This window comes from Heteronotia binoei, chromosome 3 (assembly GCF_032191835.1).
Source record: "Heteronotia binoei isolate CCM8104 ecotype False Entrance Well chromosome 3, APGP_CSIRO_Hbin_v1, whole genome shotgun sequence".
Classification (NCBI taxonomy): domain Eukaryota; kingdom Metazoa; phylum Chordata; class Lepidosauria; order Squamata; family Gekkonidae; genus Heteronotia; species Heteronotia binoei.
Window position 1 is genome coordinate 131,451,301 of NC_083225.1, and position 14,644 is coordinate 131,465,944.

Below are 14,644 nucleotides of genomic sequence, written 5' to 3' on the forward strand. Positions count from 1 at the left end.
GCAGGGAAGAAAGAGGAGGAGGAGGAGATTGAATTTATACCCAAAGGAGTCTCAGAGCAGCTTACAATCTTACATACCCTCCCTGCAACAGACACCCTGTGAGGTAGGTGGAGCTAAGAGAGCTCTAACACAAATTGCTGTTGGGAGGAACAGCTCTGCAAGAACTTGTGACTGAGTCAAAGTCACATCAGCAAGTGCATGTGGAGAAATGGGGAATCAAACCCCATTCTCCCAGATAAGAGTCTGCACACTTAACCACTACACCAAACATGATAGAAACCATGTGAAATCTGTACTGGTCCTATCAAGCTGGGATGGATGGGTAAGAATCAAGGTCATTAAATGAGGAACAATCAGGTCCATGGCTACAGTGGGGCCTGAGAGGGGCCAGACCCATCTTTTCAACCCCCCCCTCCAACTATATGGTCCCTCCATTGGAGGGCCCCCAATCTGTCCCCTTTACTCACTGCCACTCTGAACAAGTAGTAGCATTGCTGCAAATCTTTTCACTTTTTTCCCTTCTCTAACACACCATTCAGAGTAAGGGAGGGGGGAAGAGTCAAGAGGCCTCTGTCTCTCTGAGAGATGCGCACATAAGAAAGGGGTGGGGGGACCAGAGCTGCTGTGACTGCCCAGACGATGTGGGGTTAGCTTGTGGAACTCAAGGCAGCTTACAGTGCCGAGAGCCCTGGGCTGCCAAACTGGGTGGACCCCCCAGTCCACCCCCAAACAACAAATCCTGCTGTGGGCCCCACCAAACAAGAAATCCTGGCTATGAACCTGGGAACAATAAAGAACTAAATTCCTGCATTTGATTACTGGTGGCTTCTTCCTTAGAGCCAGTTCCAATATAACATTTTCCATGTGCAGCAGTCTAAACACACTTCTGTAGGAGAGTCTATGTTTTCTTCTGCACCTAGAATTACTGGATTTGAAAATGAACAATTATTTCATTTTGTTTCCATGGTCAAACTGGTCTACAGAGAACATGGCATGAAACCCAAGTACTCCCTTATAGTGATCCCAACTGTTGTCACATCCAGCCCCATTCATTGTATGACTGTTCCTTCCTGTGTGGCTTTTTTGTGGGGAGCTGAGCATGTGATCATTATAATAAAGAGTCACACAGTAAGTAGTGCTATGCAAGTTCAGATCAGGTATATGCATTTGGAATTTTACTAATCACCTTCTGACTACATCCCATTCAGTAGTTGTTCCTATCTGCAACAAAAGTATTTGCATCAAAAGCATTTCCACTTCTGCCAATCATTGCACCAGTTTAATGGCTTTGGGTTCCCACCACCTTAATTTTTGTACATATGGGTCCTTTTTATCTCAGCTATTCCATTAAAACCTAGCAATTGCCTATGAAATAACAAACCTCTGGAAGCCCCAGTTAATCAATGGTGACTAACATTCACAATAATCAACACACATGACAAATATTCCCACCAGACATTATCTTATGACCAGAAACATAGTATGACATATCTTTTAGATTTATAAATTTAATTTCTGGCATACTCGCTATCTGAGAATATCTTTGAAGGTGTTATCAAAGATTTCAGGTTTTCACGGCTGGTAACATCATTAGGGTTTGTAGAATCTTTCGGGATCAAGTGCCATGTTCTACTGGAGAAAGTTTTCCTTCCAGACGTTTCGTTCTCAGCTGCGGAGAACATCCTCAGTGGCGTTGCAGCCGGAGCAGGCGCTCAGACCTTCTTGGCTGCTGTGCATTGAGTGGGGCCAGGGCTGCTGGAGAGCTGCTATTTCTAGGGGGTGTGATGAAAGGGCAATTAGTTTGTGGATGTGCCCATTGTTTGGTGGGGCTTCCTGGAAGGGTAGTGATAAGGAAACTGGCTGTTGAATGTGACCATTGTTCCGTGTTAATTGCTGGGAGGGTTGGAAGGGGTTTGAAGATAAGGAAGTGGTCGTTGACTGTGCTGATTGTTCTGTGGAATTCCACAGAACAATAAGGAAGGAAGAACAATAAGGAAGGAAGGAACAATAAGATAAGGAAGATGGTTGTTGACTGTGCTGATTGTTCTGTGGAATTCCACAGAACAATCAGCACAGTCAACAACCATCTTCCTTATCTTCAAACCCCTTCCAACCCTCCCAGCAATTAACACGGAACAATGGTCACATTCAACAGCCAGTTTCCTTATCACTACCCTTCCAGGAAGCCCCACCAAACAATGGGCACATCCACAAACTAATTGCCCTTTCATCACACCCCCTCCAGCCTAGAAATAGCAGCTCTCCAGCAGCCCTGGCCCCACTCAATGCACAGCAGCCAAGAAGGTCTGAGCGCCTGCTCCGGCTGCAACGCCACTGAGGATGTTCTCCGCAGCTGAGAACGAAACGTCTGGAAGGAAAACTTTCTCCAGTAGAACACGGCACTTGATCCCGAAAGATTCTACAAACCCTAATCTTTGAAGGTGGTTTGAAAAGCTTCAGCTAGCACAGAATGTCACTGTGGTATTGCTGGCTAGCACCAGCTATAGAGATTACATCTCATCTCATGGATGGCTCTACAGCCCCAAATGGTCAAACATGAATCTTTCCACAAGACCATCTTCTTTCAGACATTCTTGTAACCCACTGAGGTTGTCACTGGAGACAACTCACAAGAAGCAACAGTCTTCTGAAGAGTACCATAAAACTTGTCAATAGGATCTGGATTCTGTTGCCAAGCTCTCCCAGATCCATTCTCCTAGAGAAAATGGCGGCTTGGAGGGTGGAGCATTATACTCTGCTGAGGTCCCTTATCTCCCCAAACTCTGCCTACACCAAGCTGCACTCCCATTTCTCCAGGAATTTCCCAAGTTGCAATCCTAGATCCAAGTGTGTAATCTTTCTAAACTATAATGGAACATCCCCTTTAATATATGGCTAATTTTGATGTAGGGAAATCATCACAAGGAGATTTTTTAAGCAACTTACCTAAACTTAAAATGAATTAGATGTGGAGGAAGCTCGGGTGATTGACTCTGAAGGTAAATATTTGGCAGCTGTTCTTGCCTTTCACTAGGACTATTCCGCTGCCCCAGGAAACAGTGAAACTAAGAATAGAAAAAGGTTTGGAAAGCAAGCTGTCCTCATCCTGAGCAAAGAGTCTGAGAGGGCAACATGCAAATCCCCACCATGTTGTCACCAGCACTTTCATGAATGCAACATAACTGTTGAGTTGCTCCATAAGTACTTGTGCATGAAAGGAGGAGATGTCTCATTTTCAGCATTACAGGATGTTCTCCTAAAATCAAAGACTGAACTGCTTGCTTCTAGAATTCATCATTCCTGCCCTTGTAAAGGGTTTATGGATGGATGGATGAATTCCTAAAAATAGCTGAAATTTATTCAGAAACTGCTAACAACAGTGCTGTGCATAACCTGAAATTGCAAACAGAATGTTTCCATAACACTTTGACAACGCCTCTCAGTGTCATGATGGAAATCTGATGCACTGAGGCAACTTTTAATGAGGGAAAGGTTAGTGCTCCACAATGATCATCACAGCACCCAGATTAGCTGCTTACATTCCTAACCTTTAAAATCCAGACCTGGATGTTGCTCTGCCACACAAGGCTACAGAATGGCAACATTTCCTTACTCAGCATTCAAGATAGGCAGCTAATTCAAGATGGGCAGCTAAGTGAAAACCCACCTCTTTGGCATGTTGGTACTCTCGTTTTGTGTTATGTTGAGATTATGGGAAATTACTATGACAGCCCTTTGAAACGTAAATGAATAAGAATTTAGGATGGTCATACCAAGTACAACATGGCAAAAACATAGCATTTTAATGGCATTACAATTAAACATCAATTAAATATAAAGCAGTGCAATATTAAACAATGTTAACAGTGGGGAGAAATGATTCTATGCGTCTATGATGTATACAACCTGCCCTGTTTATCTCTTGGAAGGACTGGGTTCACTGTTGCTAGAAAAGATGTTCAGCTAGTTCAGGCTGCCAGAAATGGTGGATTGCTAAACTTAGGTGGAATCAATCCCACAGCTGCTTCCCTCCCTCCTCACACACAAACATGGAAAATCAGGCAATATAGCAAACAGGATTTGACCAAATGGCAGACCAGCATTTTGTTGAGCTATGTAAATTGAAGTTATTCTTGTCAGCTTTCCAAGTGTCTTCTGGGAACCATAAAGTGCAAAATGTCTTGCCGGGAGTCTGAAGGCTTGTGGAAACATTCTGCTAGGGATAAATTCATTTGATTTTTCTTGTCTGCATTCTTGCCTTTTTTTAGCACCAGAATAATTTTGAAGTGATCATGGTATGCATTAAAATGGTGGTCTTTGGGCTTGAATTTCTGCATTGCATTGGGGAAAGGAGCTGTTCCCATCAACCTCAGGGCCCATGAGTACCATTTTTTAGACAACCATGTGGACTTTTAGGAGCATCAACTCACAGTAAGGTAGCTATATGAAGCCCAACACCAAACATAATTACGAACAATGAAATATTATTTGGTTTTACATCCAAAGCCAATAGAAGGAGAATCTTGCCCATATGTCATCATTCAGCCATGCGCAGAGTAGCAATTGCAGTTGTCTAAGGACTCTGAGCGCCATGGTAACAGGTCCCCAAAAATAAATTTTTAGACACTTTTGCTCTAAGCCAGTTCCAGTTTATTAAAACTGTAACCAATTGCATACAGATCAAAGTACAAGCTAACACATCTCTCTTCTTTTTCAGTAGGTGAAGCTTTTGCTGCTGAGACAGAGAGAATTGAAACAAGCTGGGGATTGGGGGTGGGGGTTACTTCCTGCATCCTATTGTCTTAAAATCTACAGTTATTGCTGATCTAGTGCAGGACCAGCAAACAAGGGAGATTTTTTTAGATAGGAAAAGCAGCCACTTAATGTCTAGGCAGGATATTGATTAGAAAGGCCATTCTTTATTGCTTTCCTTATTGTACAGCAATCATCATGCCCTGCCGTGGGAACCCCCAAAAGGTCTGGCCTGGTGTTAAAAGTTACCTTATCAGCAAAGCAAATGTAAAATTCCCTTTTAGATATGGAAACAAAAGGGCCAGCCAAATGAGATGATGGGAGTTCTGGGTATGGAGCTCTGAAGCATTTTGTTTAAATAGCCAACATATAAGACATTGCACCCTTTTCTGCACCAGTGGTTTTCCCTTGCTTCATAGTGCCTCTATGTTGCAATATTTTTTTTCATTCTGCATTTCCCCCTGCTTTCACCTTGCGTTACCGTCTTTTTGTTTTAGTTCTGCATTAATTTTTGTCTTTCAGCTCTCCATTTGCTGTCAGTTTGCTGTTTTCCCAGCTTATCTGAAAGCTGTTTTGTGGCGATTTATCCCCTTGCTTCGCTTCCAAAATGAAGTAATTCATGAACAGACACATTCCCTTTGATTTTTCAACCCCACCCTTTCCCTGCCCCTTGGAGGCCACTCTTTCACCACACACATTGAAGTTGTTCTTCCCACTCTGCACTTTCTGAATAGCATTAAATGGTACCTCACTGGGGAAAAAGAGAAATGACTAGGAGTGTGCAATTTTTGATTTTTAACTGTATTTTCTGGCTGGGCTGCCCTCTCCTTCTGCTGGGTTTAAAACGGGTGCATGCAGAAGGTGACCCATGCAAACTTGCTGTGTGTGTGGGAGGGGATCTGATGGCTGCAGGTACATCTCCATGCCACCTTCTCCTGCCACCCAGTTTAAACCAGGTGGCAGGAGACGGTTGCCCAGCTGGGCTTGTTGTGGGTTGTGGGGGGGAGGGGTTCTATATAGGTGCAGCTCTACAGTGCCTTCTTGTGCTGCTGGAGCTGTGTATGTGGGGAGCCATCAGATTTTTTTGATTTGATTTATATCCTGCCCTTCCCACAAAGCAGGCTCAGGGTGGGTTCCATCAAAAGATTAAACAATTAAAATCCCCCCCATGCACAGCAAGCCGGGCTGAGTCACCCTCTCCTGCCACCCAGTTTAAAGTTGGTGGCAGGAGAAGGTGGCATGGAGCTGCGCCTGTGGGGAACACACCCCTGGTTATTTCACTTTAATGCTTCCAGAACATGACTAGTCCAAAGTGTGGGATTTATAAACTTCGTATTCCAAAAGCAAGAGGGGAAAAAAAGATAAGGTGACATCTCTTGAGTTAGCTTCCGCTGGTTGAGGTAGTTTTCACTGATTTATCTTCTGGGTACACCTAGGTGCATTTTTAGATAGAATAGAACAAGTTCCAGTTCCCTTCAATAGGCAACAATAGAGAGAGAGAGAAAGAGAGCTCTAAAGTCTATGAAACAGACTTTCCAGAGAATGGCTATCTTCCTTCAAGGCTGTGGGGGATGGAAGAGAAACCTCCCCTTCATTATTAGTTTCCAGAAATGACTTCTAATTTTATTTTCACAGCTCTGCCTCCAAAATTCTGCCATTTAAAATTATATTTTTATTGCTCATTTTTCAATCACATCCCGTGGTATCCTTACTTGGTTTTTTAAAAACCCTCCCCAATACTGAGAGCTTTGTGTGAAGCTAGTCTTGAGTTCACTTTGATCTTAGATTTTTTTTTCCCTTTATTGGGACACAGAATCATTTTCTGAAAGGCTCTGCATAGCCCACATGAGTATCACATGCAAGACTTATGCTCCACTTTCCCCCACAGGCAGACTACAAATCACATCCCTAGAAAGAGTCAAGGATTTCCCTCCCCCACCATCCTAGACTGTGAAGATCTCCCTTATTCACTCTACCATTCTGTAAACACTTTATTTTGTTTTATATTTTTAAATGGAAAATTCTGTTTTCACCTATTGATGAAAACAGGATTTTTTTTCTGGGGAAATGCAGCAGGACAGAGCTCTGGCACCTCTTAATGGAAACAAATTTCTCAACAAAAAATGTTTAAAAGTTCATGAGGGGCACCTGTGCATTTCTCCTTCATTTCCCTCTTGAGACTCAGCACATCTTTTTTCAGAAAAAAAAAAGTCCTGGATGAAACTGATTCTAAGCTTCAGAGCTGTTTTGAGAAACATTGATAAAATGAAATAACAATTTAGCCTTATACCTATAGTCCCATTTTGTTATTAAGGAAACAAAATACCAATCTACTTTTGAGTTAGGTTGAGCCCAGAAAGGACAGATACACTGTTATCAACTGTACTTTGGTATTTTGCAACCCCAACAAAAAACACTTTCACCCACTATACAAGAACATATAAAGGGACCATCTGAATAATAAATTATTTCTTTAAATATACATCTGAAAAGGTTTTCTTCATCTAATAACATAGACATTGGTCAAATCTCCTGGTCCCATTTTGGAAGGTATATTTCTCCCCTTGTTTGGTAGGCCTTTAAGTAAAACAATTATTTTAATCATGTGAGATAAAATATCAATATGATGCAGGGATGCAATGGGGGGGAAGGGGGATGACAGACATCACATTCCTCATATAGGAACAGTAGTTCTCCACATTATTAAATCACATAATACATTAGATTTCTAATTTTGTTCACTCTCGGTAGCACTCTTTTAGTTATAAACCTACCAACGCACTTCAGTGGTTTCATTCCCATAATTTCTTCATCTAGTTTTCTTAACTGTAGCAAAAAGTATTGAGAGCCCATAGTAAATCCAAAAGCAGATTACAAGAAAGGTTACACAGAGGTGCAAAATAAGCTAACTAGCCATAGTCTTGTTAGTGGCTATGAGCAGCTGGCTCTTGTTCCAAGGAACTTGAGTCAGCTCTGTAATATGTTGTATTTCTTTGGGAACTTCTAAAATGCAAATATTGCATTTTTATTCTCAAAAGGTATCAGGAATTACATAATATTAAGTTAATTGGTTAGATTCTAACTATTCCATGGGGTTGCCAGCCTTCAGCTGGGGCCTGGAGATCTCCCAGAATTACAACTGATTTAATGAAGGGAGCTTTGACTTGCAAAAGCTTATACCCTGAAAATCTTGTTGGTCTCTAAGGTGGTACTGGACTTGAATCTACTGATTTCCACACTACAGAGATCAGTTCCCCTGAAGAAAACAGCAGCTTTAGAAGGTGAACTCTATGGCACTATCCCCCACTGCGATCCTTCCCCTCCTTAAACCCTGCCCTCTCCTAGACTCCACCCCACAAACCAGGAATTTCCCAACCTGGTAACCCAGCCACACACAAAGGGAGTAATTTTCACTGATTCATTTTTCCTACTACAGACCCCTAGTCCCTCCCCGAAGTTACTGGATGGATCCACAGACTCCAGGAGGGCAGGATTCCAGGGTCATGGCAGGCTGCAGTGGAACAAGTGAAGTTACACATTGTAGGTGAAGTAGACATTGTAGTGCTTATTTATTATAAGATCCAGTACATGTAAAAATTATTTATGGAATATAACTATTGGACCACATGGCAGTTTGCTAATCTGGTTTAGTCACTGTAGTGTGCCAAAATTAAAAAAGATACTTGTGATGATATAGATGTTATTTAGTTATTATTCAGGTCAGTTATTTTTATTTTTTAAATTTATTTTATCAGATTTATATCCTGCTCTCCCCATACGGGCTCAGGGCAGCTCTTCTCCTCTCTGCCCAAAATGTAGCTGAGAAATGTGAAATTCAAGGTAGCAAAATATCTGGAGATCTCCTGGGATTACAACTGATCTCCAGACAACACAGATCTATCTGATTGGAGAAGATGACTACTTAGGAGAGTGGACTGTGTGGCATTATATCCGACTGAGGCTCCTCTCCTCCCCAAACCCTGCCCTTCCCAGATTCCACCCCAAAATCTCCAGGAATTTTCCAACCTGGAGATGGCAATCCTACCACTGAGTTAACTCTTGAATGAATGCAGCAGAACCAGAAATTGCTTGAGAGCAGCAGGCTCTTGTTTCTGTTTTTCTCAAGAGCACAAACATTCCATGCACTTAAAATGAGTATTATTAAGCTTCTGAAGGCTATGAATGATCTTGAAACTCCTAGTTTTTGTGTGAGAGAGCATGTGTATGTTTTTGTGTCAGTGAGGGAGGGAGAGGCAGGCAGTCTTGTGAGAAAGTCTCCAATAAAGGATTCTTTAGATGCCAGCTTTGGAAGCTTTAGTATGCCAAGTTGTTGACAGTTTCTCAGCACACAGCTTTTACTGAACCAGAAATTTCCATTACTTTCATGATGTATGCAGTGCTGACTAGTAACCATTTGTTGAAGGCATCAACACTTTGGCACAGTCTACTTGATACCACAAGTGATATACAACATACTCAGAAGTAGAAATCACTTCACACAGGTCCGTAAACTAGCTGATGTAAATTAGCTATTGCCATCTCCAAATTGTCATTTATGTTTTCATTAATGCTTTAGCTGTGCAAATAAAAATAAATAACAACAAAAGGAACAAGCATCACAATCTTTAAAAAGCATTCAAATCAATTATAATCAGACAAATTGATTTTTAAAAAATCTTACAGACACAATTATATTTCATCCTACTAATACAATAGTCCATTGAATATTGCCTGTGCAACACATAATCACAAGATGTACAAAACATAACTAGCATCAAATGCTCTTGTCCCCACCCACACACACCATATTCTAGACCAACCATATAACAGGATTGCCCATTTGGCTCTCAATGTTATTAGGTTTCTCAAGCTGTTCCACACAAAGTTCAGAAATACCTATGAAATCTGCATGAAAGTAATTAATCAATGATCTTCATTTCTTTAACATAAAAAGATCTTTAGGACATGCACCTTTTCCTGAAAGTTCAAGAAGCCTATTGGATTAGTTTCTTAACTCTATTGGCATATAAATTGGATCTGAAATACCTTTGACAGTTTGATCTTTAGGGCTTTTATTTTTGTCTTGATGAGTGTAATCTTTTTAAAAAGCAAAATTGTTTTATTTATGTGTTTCTTTTGAACAGGGAATACATTTTCAGAAAGAAATGTAGAGTTTTGATTGTTTGAAAAAAAATCCAGTATGGAATGTAAACAACTCTGAACGCATCCCATATATCACATTATCAGACTTCATTGATATGGAGTCCTATCTCATTTAATTCCAAAGCATATCAAGCACATTATGACTTCCCAGGGGTCATTTTGTAGAAAAAAGGTGCAGGAGCTCAGTAGCATATCTCATTTGCATGTGCAACATGCCCCAAGATTTGTGTGCAATGGGGAGTTCAGTGGCTAGAGGTTCAGGAACTGTGCTCCTGTGAGCTCCTGCTGAATTCAAGCCCTGTGACTTCCCAAGGCTTCGCCTGTTGGAGTCATAATATCAACATGAATATGGCCCTATCCTGTCCAAAGATCCTTAGACATGACATTCTGCTTATAAGTCCACCAAACAGATGACAGCCATGATCAGTTTTGACATTAAAAACTAGTAATAAGACTGGAGAGTTGAAGAGCCTGAACATGCTCCAGCTTGCCAAAAAATCCCAAACTATAGTAGCTTTGCAGTCTCAGAAAAAGAAAACACCCACAAATAGGGTTGCCAGCTATGGAGTGGGAAATTTCTGGATATTTGGTGGTACAGCCTGGGAGGTTGGGGGTTAGGGAGGGGAGGGACTTCAGTAGGGTACAATGCCACAGAGTCCCCCAAATAGTCATTTCTGTAAGGGGACTTATCTCTATAGTCTGGAGATGAATTGTAATGCTGGGAGACCTCCAAACCCCACCTGGCAACCCTAGCCCACAAAAGATCATATCACTAAAGTATCATTACCTTAAGTAATGTAAAAATCTTAAATGGAAGACCTCCTTAGAATAATAGAACAATGCATCTGCCCGCTAGGTTGGCCCCAGGCAAAATGGCCATTACAATGACATGAATGTGTTTGGCAAACTGGGGGGGGGGGGGAATCTGTCGTGTGCAGATGCTTGTTAGGGCACGTGTCTAGAGATTAGGTATGGGACTTCAGAGGCAGCAGTGGCCATGGCAAGGAGAGAAGGACACAGTGACGGCAAACAGGACTGGGGAGGCAACAGCTGTCGGGAAGTTGAGGACAACTGAGAAGTGGGCAGAAACAAGACGAGAAGATGAAGGCAACCAGGGAGGGGGGAAGGATAGGTGAAATGGGATTTCCCTTTTACTGTGAAACTTCAGTGGTAGCCCTCTTGTGTGATATATTTCTCAAGAGTAATGGCTTCCTTACAATATTCTGGCATGTTTGTAATTGCTGCTGATACTATCATCTTATGAAATATGGGTCAAAAGTATGAATGAATGTGATTCTGATATTCAAAAATGCTAATTAGAGTCAGTGAGACCTACAATTCAGCCTCATCTGAATACAGATATTAGCCTGTAGACAGTTCCAAAGACATAGGTACTTCCAGGTCTGGCCCAAGGGCTTTCTGAACCTAGACAGGCCAGCCTGGGCACACACCCCAAACCACTGACCAGCCAAGGCAGCAGGAGAAAGTGAAGGAGGGGAATTGTGTCCAAATCAGGAAATGCTGCTACTTCTGGTCAATGCTCTAGAAGTTCTCAAAACCTTTATAGTAAAGACCTGGGACAGATAGGCACTGAGTTTCCTGGCTGGCCAGAACAGCACTGCTAGGGTGGGACACCCTGGCCTCTGGCACCCTAAGCAATGGTCTAGAGCTGCCTAATGAGTGGGCTGCCCCAGGGCACTTCACTTTCTTCATAGGCCTCCTATAGGGTTTCCAACCACCTGGTAGAATTTCCATCACTGCTCTGAATGGTGGCAGGAGAAAAATGGAATTAAAATGGCCATCAATGTAACATTGCTTCTAGAAAAACTCAGAAGTGCTGTCAGTCTTTTCTAGGAACAGCCAAAACTTTACTACAAAGTTTCAACAAACTCTTAGAGATGCATAAGGTCATTTTCAAGAAATTGACACCCCATTTGTCCTTCCTTCCTCAGCAACCCTAGCTGTCTCTCCTGCTGTAGCCCCCCAAATTTGGTTCTAAATGGCCAGCCGATGCTCAGGAACAGTAAAGCTTGGATCTGCAGAGGGAAGGGGAATCAGCAAAACTCCATGCTCCCTCTTAAAAAATCTGAAGGACCTTTAAGACTTCAGAATGTAGTTGGATTACAAGATTTGTTTTTCATAGATGAGAAAGCTGATGAAAGATGCAATGTTATCTTGAGAGAAAGAGCAAACCTTTGCATCCACATTTTTGTCACATAATTCTGTCTGGCCAAATAACGTTTGCAGACTTTAGAAATAATTTTTTTAGAATACTTTCACAACCTGCATATCACAGGAAATAACAGGATGAGGGTACATGCTGTAAATGCCATGGTGGAGGAGCCTTCATAGGGTCGCCAAGTCCGACTCAAGAAATATCTGGGGACTTTGGGGGTTGAGCCAGAAGCAAGGGTGTGACAAGCATAACTGAGCTCCAAGGGGAGTTCTGGCCATCACATTTAAAGGGGCCACACTCCTTTTAAATGCCTTCCCTCCGTTTGGAATAATGAGTGATAGGGGCACCTTCTTTTGGGGCTCACAGACTTTGACCCTTTGGTCCAATCTTTCTGAAACTTGGGGAGTGTTTTGAGGAGAGACACCAGATGCTACACAGAAAATTTGGTACTTCTACCTCAGAAAACAGCACCCCTTCCCTCAGAGCCCCAGATACCCACAGATCAATTTTCCATTATACTTTATGGCAGAGGTGTCAAACTCATTTGTTATGAGGGCCAAATCTGACATAAATGAGACGTTGTTGGGCCAAGCCATATTGGGCCAGGCTGAGTGTGTACCTATTTAAGATTAGGCAGAGAGATAAAAGGACACAGACAAACACAATTAAAGATTTTTTAAAAAAACCCTTTAAAATAAAATACGCTTAAAACGTTAGCACTCGTTGGTCTTAAAAGTACTTTCTTTGTATTTCTCTCATGGGATCCAGGAAACTGGGCAAAGGAAGCTCTGGCTCTTTCCTTCCTTCCCTAGGGGACTAGGAGGGAGAGGAGCCTCAGCCAGTAGAAGGAAGAGAGGCTAGCTTAGTAGCTCTGCCGTGGGATTGAGAGAGCCTGGCAAAGCAAGCTCTGCCTCCTCCCCAAAGCAGGAGGCTCAGCCAATGAAGAAAATAGAGGCTTTGCTATGCAGCTTCTGTGCAATTGAGCATGCCTTGCAAAGCAAGCTGTTATGTGGAAGGAAGCAAGAGAGGAGAAGGAAGCAGATGACTGCCAGTTGTTCAGGGGCCTGATAGGAGCCCTCCAAGGGCCTGATTCAGCCCCCAGGCTGCATGTGTGACACCTCTGCTCTATGGGAATCAGTCTCCATAGGGAATAATGGAGTGCCCAGCAGACATTTCCCTTCCCCCCCCCTGCTTTTTGATGGCCCTGAAGTAGGCTTGCCAATCCCCAGGTCCCAGCAGCATTTCTCCCACTTTCCCAGGCTCCTTCCTGCCCCCCAGTCAGCTGGCCGGCAGGGGGAAGCCCCGCCCCCAAAGCCATCATGTGCCTTTCCCCCTCCGGAGGCTTCCGTCTCTACTTGAGAAAGCCTTCCTCTTTGGATGGTGTGTCTGCATCTTTAAGGCTGAAGGGGAGGGGGGGAGGCAGAACAACATGGCTGTGAAAGGAGCCCAGACCCTCTGTTTGTTGTACAATCCTTTGCATAGTGTGAAGGTAACCTTTGGTTGCCCTGTGTTACTGTGAAAAACTTGAAAGTTCAGCAACTCATGAGTAAAGGTGCCAATCCCCAGGTGGGGGCAGGGGAGCCCCGGTTTGGAGGTCCTACGGAGCATCAGGGTCATCAGAAACATGAGGGGAGGGGGAGGAGGGAAATGTCTGCTGGACCATATGGTATAATGGAAAATTAATCCTGGGGTATCTGGGGCTCTGGAGGGGCGGTTCTTTGAGGTAGATGTACCAAATTTTCAGCATAGCATCTGATGAGTCTCCTCAAAATGCTCTCCATGTTTCAAAAAGATTGGATCAGAGGGTCCAGTTCTATGAGCACTAAAAGAAGGTGCCCTAGCCTTCATTATTTCTAATGTAGGGAAGGCATTAAAAAGGTATGTGGTCCCCTTAAATGTGATGGCCAGAACTTCCTTTGGAGTTCAGTTGTGCTTGTCACAACTTTGCTTATGGCTCCACCCCCAATGTCTCCTGGCTCCACCCCCAAAGTCTCCTGGCTCCACCCCCAAAGTCTCCAGATATTTCTTGAATTGGACTTGGCAACCCTACCCTGAAGTGGGGGAAGGGCCTCAAAACTGGGGAATCCACTGCCCCCACCTGGGGATTAGCAGCCCTAAGCTTTTTTCCAAAGCTTCTATAGTTGCAAAGTAGGGAAACACTAAATATTGAACAACTAAAGGACTCTTTTAAAGTTGCATGCAAGAAGGGTAGGTATTGTTTTAGTGTGAGATATATACTGAAAAAATTAGGATCAGTGTGTATAACAGAAACTTGTGAACCTTCATTTTAGTGATAAAAATGATGACCAAGGTTGCCATTAGAAGCCCTACTGAAACAAATGGGAGCAGTAGCAAAAAAAAAAAAAAGATTCTTGCAGAATTTCCTATGTGGCCTTTCCAAGGGATTCTTCCTCCAGAAGTCACAGGAGAAGCTGCCTGTTTCTTCCATCCAGCATAAAATGGTTGTTTGCCTCAGATATAAAATATAATTTTAACATGGAATAGTTCAGCTGAGGAAGAATTTGGTGAACAAAGGCAAGTAGTGGAGGCAGC